The sequence below is a fragment of the Cynocephalus volans genome, chromosome 9 (genome assembly GCF_027409185.1).
Source record: "Cynocephalus volans isolate mCynVol1 chromosome 9, mCynVol1.pri, whole genome shotgun sequence".
Classification (NCBI taxonomy): domain Eukaryota; kingdom Metazoa; phylum Chordata; class Mammalia; order Dermoptera; family Cynocephalidae; genus Cynocephalus; species Cynocephalus volans.
The window spans coordinates 102,963,703-102,978,061 of NC_084468.1; the positions used below are offsets into that span (position 1 = coordinate 102,963,703).

Below are 14,359 nucleotides of genomic sequence, written 5' to 3' on the forward strand. Positions count from 1 at the left end.
TATCCCCATTTGTTTTCCTGCTACACAATGAAAATAGGTAAGAATGCTCTTTCTGTTAAATTTTTCCACAGAGATTTTTTTTATCTCCCAGAATTATACACTTTTAACTGTGTGGACATTTGTATGTAGAAAAACATGTCCTAAATGGCCATTATTTAAGAATAAAACATGGTTACCACTGGAATAGGGAAAGTCCATAAATTGCATTTATTGGGATGTGTCCCCACTGCCTTCACGGCTGGAGCTCTGAGATGTGCAGCCCGGGCCTTTGCCAGCTCCAGACCTCTGAAATACCCTCAAAATTATCTAGGCATTATCTCATTCATACTGGTTGAAATCCATTTGAATGCAATCTGTGTCATAAAATCTTTAGACAAGTAGTTGATCTGGAAAGGCATCAAATAACTCAATCTCCCTTTTAAATGTATTTGTTAAGGCCACTTTAAAAATCTGAAGAAATTTTCATGCACTAGCAACATCATAATGAAACCTATCAGAATGATGTTAAACAGGTCAGAAAATTGCTGGAGGCCATGCAAGAAAAGCCAGTGTATGGAGCATATAGTACTTTTACCCATGTTGTAAGTCTGATCCCACATGCAGCACTATGAAGAAAAGTAATATTCATGCATGTACAATCTGAGGCAAGATGTTTTTGTCACAATCAAAACTTGATAGGCATTCACCTATTTATACTGGTCAGAGGCCTTTTAAATGCGTCCTGTGCAGTAAATCTTTCTAACAGTCAACTCATTTAAAAATCCACCAACTCACACATACAGAAGAAAGACCTTTTCCATGTTGTGTTTGTCAAAAGGGATTTAACATTCAAAGCAAACTTGTGAAGCATAAACAAATTGATACTAGGAATAAGGCTTTTCAGACTCCTTCATTAAAGGTGAAGAGTCCAGAATCATGACCCCTGCCTATTAAATTAAGTGCAAAGTATAATGGTCTTGAAAATGGTGAATCAGAAGAGAATAATCCACTTGATGCCCACTCTATTTATATGGTCTCTTTTCAACGTACAGAGTACGAAGAGTGTTTTGAATCAGAGCAGATTCTCAATGGACACAAGTGTTTTCCTGCCAGAGGTGGCAAAATTCCAAGCAAGCTCAGAAGAACATACAACTATAAAACCATTGATAGAAAATTCTTGGCCAAGTTTAAACATGCTGGGGGGGTAAAAAAAAAATCAGATAGCTTTCAATCTGAGAAAAAAGTATTTAAAAACAGTTTTTTGAAAAATTGTGATCTTCTTTCTGGTGAGCAGAATTCTGAAAAAACCCAGACAACATTTAGGTTCTTTTGGCAAACATGGAATCTACAAGACAACTGGCAATAAAAAGAAGAAAACATTGACTGCTATTTTCTTGGCAAAAGCAATAATTCCAGAGCCAAAATATGAAAAAAAAAAAAAAATTCAAAGGTATTTTTATGGCAGAAAACGTATTAACTATGGATAATTCCATGAATAATAAAAACTTAGCAATCTACAAAAATTCTATTTGTTGTTAATCACTTCAGATGTTTTTTTAACAGACCATAACTTCCCAGAGTTTTCTATCTACCACTAAACTTTTGCTCCTCACCCAAAGGTAAAACCATCAGTGAGATTTCTGGTTTGTGATATAGTAGCTTGGTCAGTTCTTTCCCTAAGCAGCTACTTAGAATTTAGAATTAATTTTAAAGTGTCTTAGACATTACAAAATCTAAAACAAACCAAAAGAGATGGAGCTGTATATAGGCTTCAGCAATAAATACATGTGAATCAAATATTATTTTTTTTAACCCCAAATATGGCCAAGTTTACCTAGCCATTCTTCCATTTATTTTAATATTAATTTTCAGTGCTCTATAAGTGGATCAATATCTATATATCTCTTATCTAATATATTTATCTATATCTGTTTCTAATAGCAGTATATCTATCTCTTTTTAAAATTACCATTACTTTTGTTTTGATGATATGTATTTTGAAATGTCAAATAAAACGAGTGATATTTTAACTTTTTGAAAGAACTGAATTATTAAAATTTTCAATGTACTTTTATAACTATTTCTCACACTATCTCATTGTTCTACCTCTATTAGGACTTGACTTATTCAAAACTCCATGACATTTCTCGTAAGGAATGACAACAGTCTCTGTCTGGTTTCCTTTCTTCATCTTAAATTCATCAATTTTATTACCCACCTAGCTTCCAGAAAGATCTCTCTTAAGAAGCAAGTCTTATTATTTAATTTCTTCCCTAAAATAATTATAGACCCACAGGATAAAATTCAAAGTCTCTTCTCTGACACACAAACCTGGCACCTGTCCATATTCTGTCTTACTTATTTCCCTCCCTACTTTATTAACAATGAAATAGCTGCTACTAAATTTTCCTCATTGACTGTGTTTTCTTTCCTGTGCCCTTCTTTATGGTTGCTCGTATGACTGGACCACATTTCCTTATTTCTGTTTCTAGGAGGTATGGCCCAATCCATCTGTCATGTCTTTCTCCACTGCCACACACAAACAAATTATATGTCTCTGTCACTAGATTCTAAACTCTTTGAAGAAGAGAAAGTTAATTCTAAAATGTATACACATACATGCACACATATATAATTTATATACAGGAAAAAAACAATTACTATTAATAACATGTCTGGTCGCCCAAATAGTAAGGGTGAAGACCAAGATCTGAACTCATAAATGACTGACCCAAAGCAAGTGATCAGTCCCCATGCTGTATTCTCCATATAATGAACAAAAATTAAATGAGGTGAATATTAATACGTCAATTTTATTATCTATTTAACACTATAAATTTCCTTTTCAAAAAATTTTCCCATTTAAAGTATCTTTATAATGAAATACTTCATACCATTTAAGGAGAAGCATTTTATTAAAATCATGAAACATGATGATGTATTTTATATTGATTTCAAATTGAATTCTTTAAATTAGTAGTTGCTTAATATCAGGCAGTATCTAAAACCACAGGAAAACCTATATGCTATTACTAAGGATTTTAAACATATCATATAAAGTAAGAAAAAATTTTAAATAAAAGATTTTCAAAGAATAAAATGGCACATTTTTAGTATAGTATAATTTATATTCTTATGTAAAAATTGGCCATTTATTCAGCAATTTAATATTCTATGTAAGCAAAGAATATGTTTTTTTTCTGGAAAAATAAACCATTTATTTTGTTTTCAATTACATCTTATAAATGATTTTTTCACCTCCAAAATGATAATAAATGCTGTTTTTGTTAATACAGCTGGTGCTTCCTCCAATTTGCCTGCATCAACCTCAATATCAGATGTTAACAGTACAATGAGAGATCATAAAGTGACTGAAATTTACTGCTTCATATATGTTCATGAATGAAGTAATCAGATTCACATATATGCAAATTTAAATCAGTGTAATTGTAACATTTTTTTAAAATGGAAATCAATTAAGTCCTCTTCTCACATTGTCAGGTTTTCTTCCATCTGTGCAAAAAATGAATTGGTGTCATAAATCTAGAGGCAGCCAAAAATACAAGCCCACATATAACATCCTACTTATGCAAATAGTGCATCTGCTGCTGTATGAGCAGGCCAGAGACTATTTCCAACTAGACTCATACACCCACAATACTGTGAGGATTAAATCAATCAAAACCTCATTCTACTAGAAATATAAAAAAATCTTAATATATTCATGCAATATAATTATGTACAACCTGCTTATGAAGTTGTTTTAATTACCCAGCACATCTGAATGTCAACACATATTTTGATCTACCAATAGCCAATTGTCCACAAAAAAGAACATTCCCTCTGCATTTCTGTTGGTAGAATTTTTACGTTTTCCGAAAATCTTTTACACATTAAATATATTAAGTTTTTTCCCTCCTAACTATATTAAAACCCTTCCATATTTAACTACCAAAATTGTAAATTAAATCAGGGGTAATATATTCTTATATTTAAATATTTTATCGAATGAATTCATGTTTTTCTATATAAGAAAATCTTGGTTATAGATGCACCATGCTTTATTTTAAGTTTTATTAATAATGTGGTAAATAATGTCTAAGATAACTATGAATAATGTTTTGTTGTTTTAAAATTTATTTTACCTGTTATCAAAATGAGTCTCACAACCAGTCTAAAAAGAAAATGAATCTACTTTCTTTTTTTTTTTTTTTACCGTGGGACAAAAGGGAAACATAATCATTTAATAAATGACGCAGTCTAACCTCAAAACAAGCTTTTCTGAATTCAGAAGCAATGGCTTAAACTATACTATGTGAAGCCACTGTTTGTTGTATATTCAGTGTTTGTAAATTTTCATGTGTACTTACTTAATAACAACAAATTGATAATGTCTACCAGTTAATAATGAGTAACAAATTATTCATAGGAGAAACAGATTCTAGTGCTTATTTGGCCATAGACATTATAGATCAATTGGCATAGGCATACAGGTATCAACACAGTCCTCATTCTGAGCAAATATAAGTTGCAGCAATTGGAGCAACATAGAAGAAGCATGTTTTGGGGGGTACCAGGGCAGAGTTTAGTATTAAATGGCTGTTAATCATTTAAATAGAGTCAAGCAGGGAGTTAAATATGAGTATAAGTTTAATGGAGAGATAATATTCCAGTTCATTCTCTCAAACAATTTGCAACTTACTAGGAGGAAATGGCATAATTGCTAAGTATAATTCAAGCAAAATGCCATAAGTTTTTTAAGAATTTAAAATCTTTTTTATTTAAAAAACTGAAAGATTATTCTATCAAGAAAAATAAAGTCATCAAGATGACGAAGAATTAAACATGTGCAATGTTAGGTCCTGATGAGTAAAGAAAACAGAGTAACTTCGGGCATTTTCATTTTCAACAGAAAAGTATGGGCTGTTTTCAGGAATAGCATTTAATCAGTCTGGTTTTCTGACTTGAGAGTGGCTATGATTTAGCAACCTTATTTTAGACTAGTGTGAGTGGCTTATTTGAAGGGGCTGAGGTCAGTGGTGGGAACCTAGTGTGCAAGCTATTGCGAGAGGCAATGAGGCAAGCGATAGAGAGGATTCTAACTACATTAGAGGCCTTGTTAATGAGAGCTAACTAACAATTTCCAGTAACATAAAATTTAAATCACCCCAACTTTTAAATTTGTAAATAATTAGTAAAGGAGGTAAAGCTATTGCAGACTTTGATGTTTTGAACCTTTAGGGGAGGTGTCATTAAAAGAACTAGCTAGGAAAAACGAGAAAGTATATTTTGGTGGTAGCTGTCAAATTTAATTCAGGTTATATTTAGTCTGAAGTATTGAGACATGAATCCAACCCTGGATTTGAAATTGATCTTTAATGGAAATGTCTGTTGATATTTAGATGCATTAGACTGAAGACTACAGCATCTTTTTTTCAATAATTTGAACTACTCACCCTTATTTTAAGGATTGAATTTCCCTGTTCTCTAGCCTCCAATTTCCCAGTTAATTTAATTCAGGAGAAAATTGAGTCAGATATTTTAAACTCTAAAATGAACAAATTTTACTGCATGCTTACATGTCCTCTTAACTTTGAATATAATGAAGTGCTATAATTACATATTTAATATTTAATAGATTTATACAGATATATTATTGAAAGAAGATTGTGTGAACTAAATGAGAACATAGTCTAAAAATACTGTCTTGAAAACAGCTCTTCCTGTAATTTTTTATATTTTACTTTATGTTTCTATTTTATTCATGGAAGCTGTTTTCTCTTTTGGAAATCTTTTCCTCCTACTCTCCACCTTCTTCTCACCCTTCAGCTCAGCTAAAATAAAATTTCTCAGACAGCTCTTGCAGAACAGTATAGAGTCATCTCCGCTGTTACTTCCTTGCTTTATCACAGTTGTCACTTTTTATAATTACATGTATTGTTATATGGGAAAGGTTTATTTCCTGAGTCGCCACTAAATTGTAAACTCCATGAAGGCAGGGATTATATCTGTTCGGTTTACAAATGTTAAGTCAAGACCTGATTTGGTATTTATTTGTAATGGGAGTTTAATATACTGTTGAGTGAATGAACGCTGGCTGACAAGTCAGTGAAATACAAATCTAATGCCCTGCTGGGTGATTTATTCATCTCACATCTGTTGTAATACTTTACTGTCTTATTTCAAAGAATATTAAGCATATGTGGTATATATGAACAACTGTATTAGTATAGTTTAATTCATATTTTGTAGCCCAATTTTATTTTTGATAAATAGATGAAGCTTCCAAAATCTGAACACTCCCTTTACCAGCTGCTCTTATTTAATGAAGTCACCTTCGTTTCCTTTTTAAATCTTCAATCCTAGTAATTAATTTGCTACCTTTATATTTTATACTGCCCTGAATTGTTCCTATTACATGGAAAAACAGAAGCGTTATTTGTGACTATTTGGATATTATACTAATTTGAACAATTTGAAGTGTGGTTTGTTCCTGGCGTCATTGGAGAGGCATAATATTATTAAAATCCAGATGGGAATACATTTTATATCCCTAAGAGGCACAAAATCATTTCTTAGTGAAAAAAAATTTTTAAATAGTTTTGGTTCTCCTCTATAATTATCAAGTCAAATAATCTTGCTTTTTCCCCCTTACTTTGCAGGTGACAAATATATTGCTATCTAAAGTTCCACTTGAAAAAGTTGGCAAAATATTGATCTTTCTGGCAAAATAATTTTCATTTACTAAATATATCTTTAATTTCTAAATGGGAAATGGAAAGATTGCAATAGTATTGTTTAAAAATAGTAATGCATAGATATGCTTCTCAACAAATAAAATTACCTTTCTTATTTTACCTTGGTCATTTATTTTTTCATTTATACCAGATCTTTTAAAAAGGTATTAATGTTCAATAGCTCAGTAGAACCACATTCACAATCTTCATTTTTACTGCATTTCTTTAAATGCATACTAGTTGCTATACATGAGCAAAAAGCAAGTGTTCTAATTATGCTATCAAATGCAATTCTAGGATTAGCTTACTTCAAATAGTGTGTTAATTTGGTTAATTCATAGAAATGTCTTTTTTTTTAACAAAATGAATTATGTTGGAGAAAACAGATATTCTTAGAACATTATCATAGATGTCATAGACATGATCTAAGAAACATACAATTTCTTCAAAAATGAAAAACAAAACAAAAATAATCTTAAACATACTACACACCAATAAAAAGGAATAAACTATTGTTTTACTCTACAGTTTGGATGAATCTCAAAGTAATTATGCTGAATGATAAAAAGCCAGACCAAAAGGAGCACATACTGCTTGAATTCATTTACATAAAAATCTAGAAAATGCAAACTAATCTACGGTGATGGTAAACACGTAAGAGGTTGTCTAGACAGAGGAGATCTGGGAGGGAGAGATGGATTTAAAGGGGCATTGCTGGGTGCTAGATATATTCACTATCTTGATGGTGGTGAGAGTTTCATGGGGATATTCACATGCCTAAATGTATCCAACTGTACACTTGAAATACCCATGTGTACAGGTTTATTATATGTCAATTATAACTCAGTAAACCTATTAAAATAATAAATCGAAAAGTACCATTAATAATTAATCGACATATGTTTATTGAAACCTAAGCTTACATCTCTATAAGATTTAATGAAAGAATCAAAAGAGGAAAAACATTAAGGGGAAAGAAGATGACACTGGGATTCGTTGCAATCTTTTATGTGTAAAGCAATTTTGTAGCACTTTAAAAGCATTATTTTATTTAATATTTATAGCAAAATATTTACAAAAGAGGAGCTTAACTGACAATGAATAAGAATTGAGGTTCAAGGTAAAGGGTCTCTGAAAAAGAATTATTTACCCATGCCCATTTATATATATGTATATAATTTTTTTTTGCAGTGAAAAGTGGCTGATGATTTTATATTATTTTATTTATTTATTTTTTAATACTGAACTGGTGGTTTTTGTTATTTATTTATTTATTTATTGGTTATGAATGTTCATGAGATACAAAGCTGATTGTCACCCCTCATGCCCATGATGTGGGGGCCAGATTCATACTGGCAACATACCCATCACCACAAATTGCATTTGTACCCTGTGTCCCCCACCCAATTATCCCCAACCTCCCTCCCGCTCTCCCGTCGACATAATGACTTCCATTCCTCTGGGTTTATACCCAGCAGTGGGATTGCTGGATCATATGGAAGATCTATTTGTAGTTGTCACTCTAGTGTCACTCTTCTGCATATGGATATCCAGTTTTTCCAGCACCACTTGTTGAAGAGGCAATCTTCTCTACAATGTAGATTTTTGTTGCCTTTGTCCACTATCAGATGGCTCTAAGCCTTTGGGGTAATTTCTGGGTTTGCAATTCTACTCCACTGGTCTGAAGGTCTATTTTTATACCAGTACCATACTGTTTTGGTTACGATAGCTGTGTAGTATAATTTGTAGTCAGTTAGTGTTATGCCTCCAGCTTTTTTGTTGTTGTTGTTTGGGATTGCTTTGGCTATTTGGGGTCTTTTGTTGTTCCATACAAAAGGTAGGATTGTTTCTTTCCAATTCTGTGAAGAATGTCATTGGTATTTTGATGGGGATTCCATTGAAGCTTTGGATCGCTTTGGGTAGTACAGACATTTTCACAGTGTTATGTTAATTCCTCCAATCCAAGAGCATGGAATAACTTTCCATCTTTTTGTGTCTTTAATTTCTTTCAGAAGTGGTTTGTAGTTTTCATTGTAGAGGTCTTTCACCTTCTTGATTAAATTGACCTCAAGGTATCTTATTTTTTTCATGACATTTGTAAATGGGCTTACTTTCTTTACTCCTCTTTCTCTTAGGTCATTAATTAAGTATATAAATGCAACTGATTTGGGATCATTTGTTCTGTATCCTGCAGTGTTACTGAAGTTATTAATCAGCTCTAGGAGTTTATTGATAAAGTCTTTAGGTTTTTCTATATATAGTATCATGTCATGTGCAGATAGAGAATGTTTGACTTCATCTTTTCCAATCTGGTTTCCCTTTATTTCTTTCTGTTGCCTGATTGCTCTGGCTAGTGCCTCCAGTACTATGCTAAACAGAAGTGGTGAGAGTGGGCATCCTTGTCTCATTCCTGTTTTTAAGGGAAAGGCCCTTGGCTATTCCCCATTCAGAATGATACTGGTCATGGGCTTGTCATAAATGGATTTTATTGTGTTGAGATACTTTCCTTCTATACCTGATTTATTGAGAGTCTTTATTATGAAGGAATGTTGAATTTTGTCAAATGCTTTTTCAGCATCTATTAAGATAATCATATGGTCTTTGTACTTGAGTTTGTTGATGTGATGTATCACCAACAAATGCTGGCAAAGGTGTGGAGAGAAGGGAACACTTCTGCACTGTTAATGGGACTGTAAATTAGTACAACCACTATGGAAAACAGTATGAAGGTTTCTCAAACAACTACAGATAGATCTTCCATATGATCCAGCAATCCCACTGCTGGGTATAAACCCAGAGGAATGGAAATCATCATGTAGAAGGGATACCTGCACTCCGATATTCATTGTAGCTCTGTTTACAATAGCCAAGACATGGAACCAACCGAAATGTCCATTGACAGATGATTGGATAAGGAAACTGTGGTATATATACACCATGGAATACTACTCTGCCATAAAAAAGAATGAAATACTCCCATTTGCAACAACATTGAGAAGTATGGAGAAATTTATGTGGAGTGAAGTAAGCAAAGTACAGAGGGTTAAATACCACATGTACCTACTCATATGTGGGAGCTAAGAGAAAGAAGGAAGGAAAGAAAGACCACTGTAGTGCATTGGTTTTGCAGAGGGAGAGAATATTCCTTGGGCTACAATGTGGAGTGGGGGGAAGGGGGCGGGAGGTTGCAGCTAATTGGGTGGGGACACATGGTACAAATGCAATTTGTGGTGATGGGTATGTTGCCAGTATGAATATGGCCCCCACATCATGGGCATGAGGGGTGACAATCAGCTTGGTATCTCATGAATATTCATAACCAATAAAATAGGTATATATTTATTTCTAATTTGAAATGGCCGAATGAAGGGAATGGAAACAAGGAGAGCAGAAAGGCACTAAGGGCTGCTAACTGACCTGAATATTTGGTCAAAGTCTATAAGACAATGACTTAGTAACAAAGGATCCAGTGGAATAAAGGAAATGAAATGGAACTGGCTAGGTTGATAAACTTTAAGCAAAACTTTTGAGTTTTTTTTCAATATAAATGTAAATGACTAGTTCCCTTGAGCAAGTAAAATAGTTAAAAATTGTTTGACTAAACTTATTGCAGCAATCTGAAAAACAGTGCAAGAAAGTGCAAATCTTTCTGTAGCTCTGTCTTTAATAGATTTAAGGTTTGGCAATAAATCAAACTTAATTACTTAATCTGGATCTTTACCAGATTAAAAAATGTGTTAGGTGTGGTAGTCTTCTGTCACCTCTTTTTTTTTTTCAGGCACAGTATTTTGAAGTCTCCTAAAATATATGTCTAGCTTTATGACTCTATTCTAAGGTTCCTTGTCTACTTTGGTTTAATTAAGAATATTTTTGTATTTTGTAGGTACTAAAAGTGAATATTAAGGAGGATGATGGGCTGGTGAAATGCAGTTTCCTAAGAGATGTTTGGCCAGTGTCCGCAGGACCTTCCACAGACACCTGGTAGTGAGGAGTGAGGCACTACAAATAAAAGAGAAACTGCCAGATTTCTCAACAGAAATGATCTAAATGTGGATTTTCCAGTGAACAGTATGAGTAAGCCCTTCCCTCGAGCCAAAGTAATTCTGTGTTGCTTTCATATTTCTTGCTGAATATATAACTGACATTTGTGACAAGCCAATGTTTGTTACACAAAATCTTCAATGTTATTGTTCCGTATTTATATGATTAATGTCAAACAGCAAGAGTCAGAAGACAATTTTACAGTCCATTTTGTCACAAAAGCATTCACTTGAAAGCACTTTTACTTTCTTAAACAAAAATGACAAGTCTTTCTCGTCAAAAGATTGACAGCAACAAAAATGGAAGGTTTACCCAGATCTGATTGTATTTGTGATGCCCATGTTTTCTGAATTGTGCTTTCTGCTATGCCTCTGAGTGAAGTTCTTCTCCACATTTTTGTCTGTAGGGTCATGCAGTCCCATTATTCCAGCAAAACTGAACATAAATTGATTGACTTTCAAAGAGTAATACGTGAGTAATGGGTGAATAATGAGTTTGCATTCTGCGTGTGAAATACGTCTTTACACCATTCCCTATAATAAGGAGAAAATTTGGCAATTTTTATAAATTATTTTCCTCTTGTGATATGTCTAAATGATGTCTGACTTAAGGAGTTTGCCTGAACTCTTATATTGTTCCTATTTTACTTTGATCGAATAAAAAATTTATTTAGCACAACCAGAACGTACCTTAGACGTACTCTATACAGAGAGTAAATAGTCCCATTCAGAAGTCAGACATCATTAACCAATTGATTTGAAGTTAGAGTTTACTATTGTAATGATTCAGAAAACTTAATCTAAATGCATGGGGAAAAATTGATTATTGTCTCCAGAGAGAAATGATCTCAAGTATCCTCTTAGCTATGTCACTTCCAGCCTAAGCTTCATCTCTAAGCCTCAGTTTCCTCATCACTAATGTGCAAATAATAATAATTATCTCAAATATTTTTTTAAGAATTAAAATAATTAGTTCAGAGAAAATGATACCATATTGCCCGGTACATAGAGTTCTTTGAATTAAGTGTAAATTTAGCTGTTATCGCAGCTTTAGATTCAAATACTTCTTGCCTGTTTCCTTGGTTTCTATTTAGTGTTGTAAGTTTTGGTGAGCTCAGAAGAGATTTTTTTTAATAAAATTTTTTTCCCCGTGACTTCATAAAATAGAGATCATCATAATTCTTTCTTTTTTCTTTCCTGTTCATTTATCAACAGACTCATTCATTGAATAAATATGTATTTAGTATCTAATTCCCCACACTAGCACTCCAAGCTTTGAAACTCCATTATGATTTTAATTTAATTGCTTTTGTGTTCTACCTAAAGGTAAAAGTAAGTGCTGATCATGCCGGTGTTCATATACCTGAATATAAGATATAATATGATAAGTTACTTTTATGTTTCATTTTAAACAAAATTGCATTTTTGTATATGTCTCAATTTTTTGGTACATTCCCTTATTGTGAAAATTGAGGACTAATCCGTGTATCTAATTAAATCCATCAGAGTGAACAGCTCCTGAACATCAGATGATATCACTACCTCACATGCTGCCTTAGGTTCACATCACAGTGTGAAAACTTTAAACATTATTGTTTCTATTAAGCTTGAAATGATGGTGTGAAGGTAATAATCATTCCTAAAACAATTAATCAAAAAAGCAAAGCAAACTTCTTAAGTTAAGCATCATTAATACATATCATAAAAGGAAAATAGTATGCAAATATTCAAAAATTGTTATTTGTGTTATAGGGTAAAGTATAAATATATATTTTACATGCAGAATGCCAAGCCATATGGCTCTGTCATTACTGATACATTATGGATTGAAAGCCAATCAATTTATGTGCAATTTTCATGGAACATTATCAGATATGCAAACAGTAAAAGCCACATGTCAATTGAATCTTTGTTATTAAAAATTTTTTTAGATAAGTTTTTCCAAAAGCACCCTCCCATACTGGTCTATTTCTGTATACACCACCATTGGCCAGAATGGGGTCACATGCTATCTCTAGCTACAAGAGAATGGGAAAGTGGGTATATTTAATTCAGTGTTTTAATAGTTTTTGTTTTTATTTTTTTAAGAAATAAATGAAAATGAATATTAAGTAAAGAACTATCAATGTCTGTTCTGAGAAACTAAACAAAACCTGCATTTTCAGAAGATAATAAATGTCAGATTGTTGGATAAAGAGTGAAGCTTTAGAATAAGAAAAAGAAAAGGTGAAGGAAAACGTGAAACAAACCTAAATAGTGATTTCAGAGTAGCAATGGAAAAAAAAAAGTATGTGAGAAAATTATTAATGAATAATTTAAAGGGTATGTTTATTAGATTTTGTGGCTATATGACTATAATGAAAATAATTGTCATTCCAATATAAAACTTGCAAATTAATTCTGTTATTCCTTGAGACATAATTAGTAAAATAGAAACATGTCTGTGATAACACTTTGGCAGAACTTTATTTTAGCCTTGTATAAATAATATTTTAATTAATAAATTTTGATTTAATTTTGTATTTTCAACATACTTCTAAACATTAATTTCAAAGTCTTTTATAACTGCTCAATTATTTCCTTTTTGGGGGGTTGAAATTCCTACATTTGTTTCCTCTATTGACTCCCCAGCATGACAATCTATCTCCTCAGTGTGATTTGTGAGCACACTGTATAACTGTTCTTCAATCTTATCATGACACATTTGACATGATCAAGTATTAAGATATCAGGTTGGTCATGTGAGAGGTGATGATATTATAAAAACATTGGAAAGATATTCAATATTTAAAATAATATATTGTTAACATATTTTCAAAGAAACTTTAGGCCATCATTAAAAACAATGCTGAGTCATTGTAAGACTCTTTCTCTGGTAATAATGAATTAGGTACTTTAAACCATCTCTCTTTTTGAGGACAGCTATAACAGCTAGACAAAATACATATTTTCTAAACACCTGCTTGAGTGCAACAAAAGCTAGCGTGTTTTGGAAGAATCACAGTGCAAAATCCAAGAGAATAAGAAAAAAGCTTGGTCTCTGGGGTTACTTCTTCTCTCCTGGCATGTGTATATTTTGGAAAACACTGCCAGGGTATAAATAGTTGGGCAAGCTTTTGACAATCTTGGGGACTATGGTGATAAAAACTGGAGACCAGAGCTTTCCAAGGAGATAGGTATGGTAAAATCTTCACTGTTTGTGTTTAGCACCATAGGGATGTACACTCTAGGAGAAGAGTAAGCAGGAAATACGTAAGACCTGATCAGAATTGAAGTTTTCAGGTTTTCGCTAGTGCTCTACTAAAACAAAAGTAAGTCTTTCTTCTGTAAGAAAAGGTTCACATTACCCAAGAACTAAGATTATCTATAAACTTTGTTTATGGACAATGTTCAGTGTTAAATAAAGTAAACTCTGGCACGTGAATAAGAAAAACAATATGATGAAAAATGATGGAAAATATAAGCCACAGATAATTAGGTCATTGAAATAAGAGACACACACATTAAAATGACTCTGCTTCAAATATTTAAAGAGATAAAAAAATTTAATGTATATATGATAAAGAATGAAATGAAAATTTCATAACTGAAAATTCAAAATCG

The 14,359-nt window shown here is 32.4% G+C and overlaps 1 pseudogene; it reads left to right on the forward strand.

Moving 5' to 3' along the window:
- The first annotated feature begins 251 nt into the window (after positions 1 to 251).
- Positions 252 to 1,518, forward strand: LOC134385772 (zinc finger protein 770-like; annotated as a pseudogene).
- Positions 1,519 to 14,359: the final 12,841 nt, after the last annotated feature.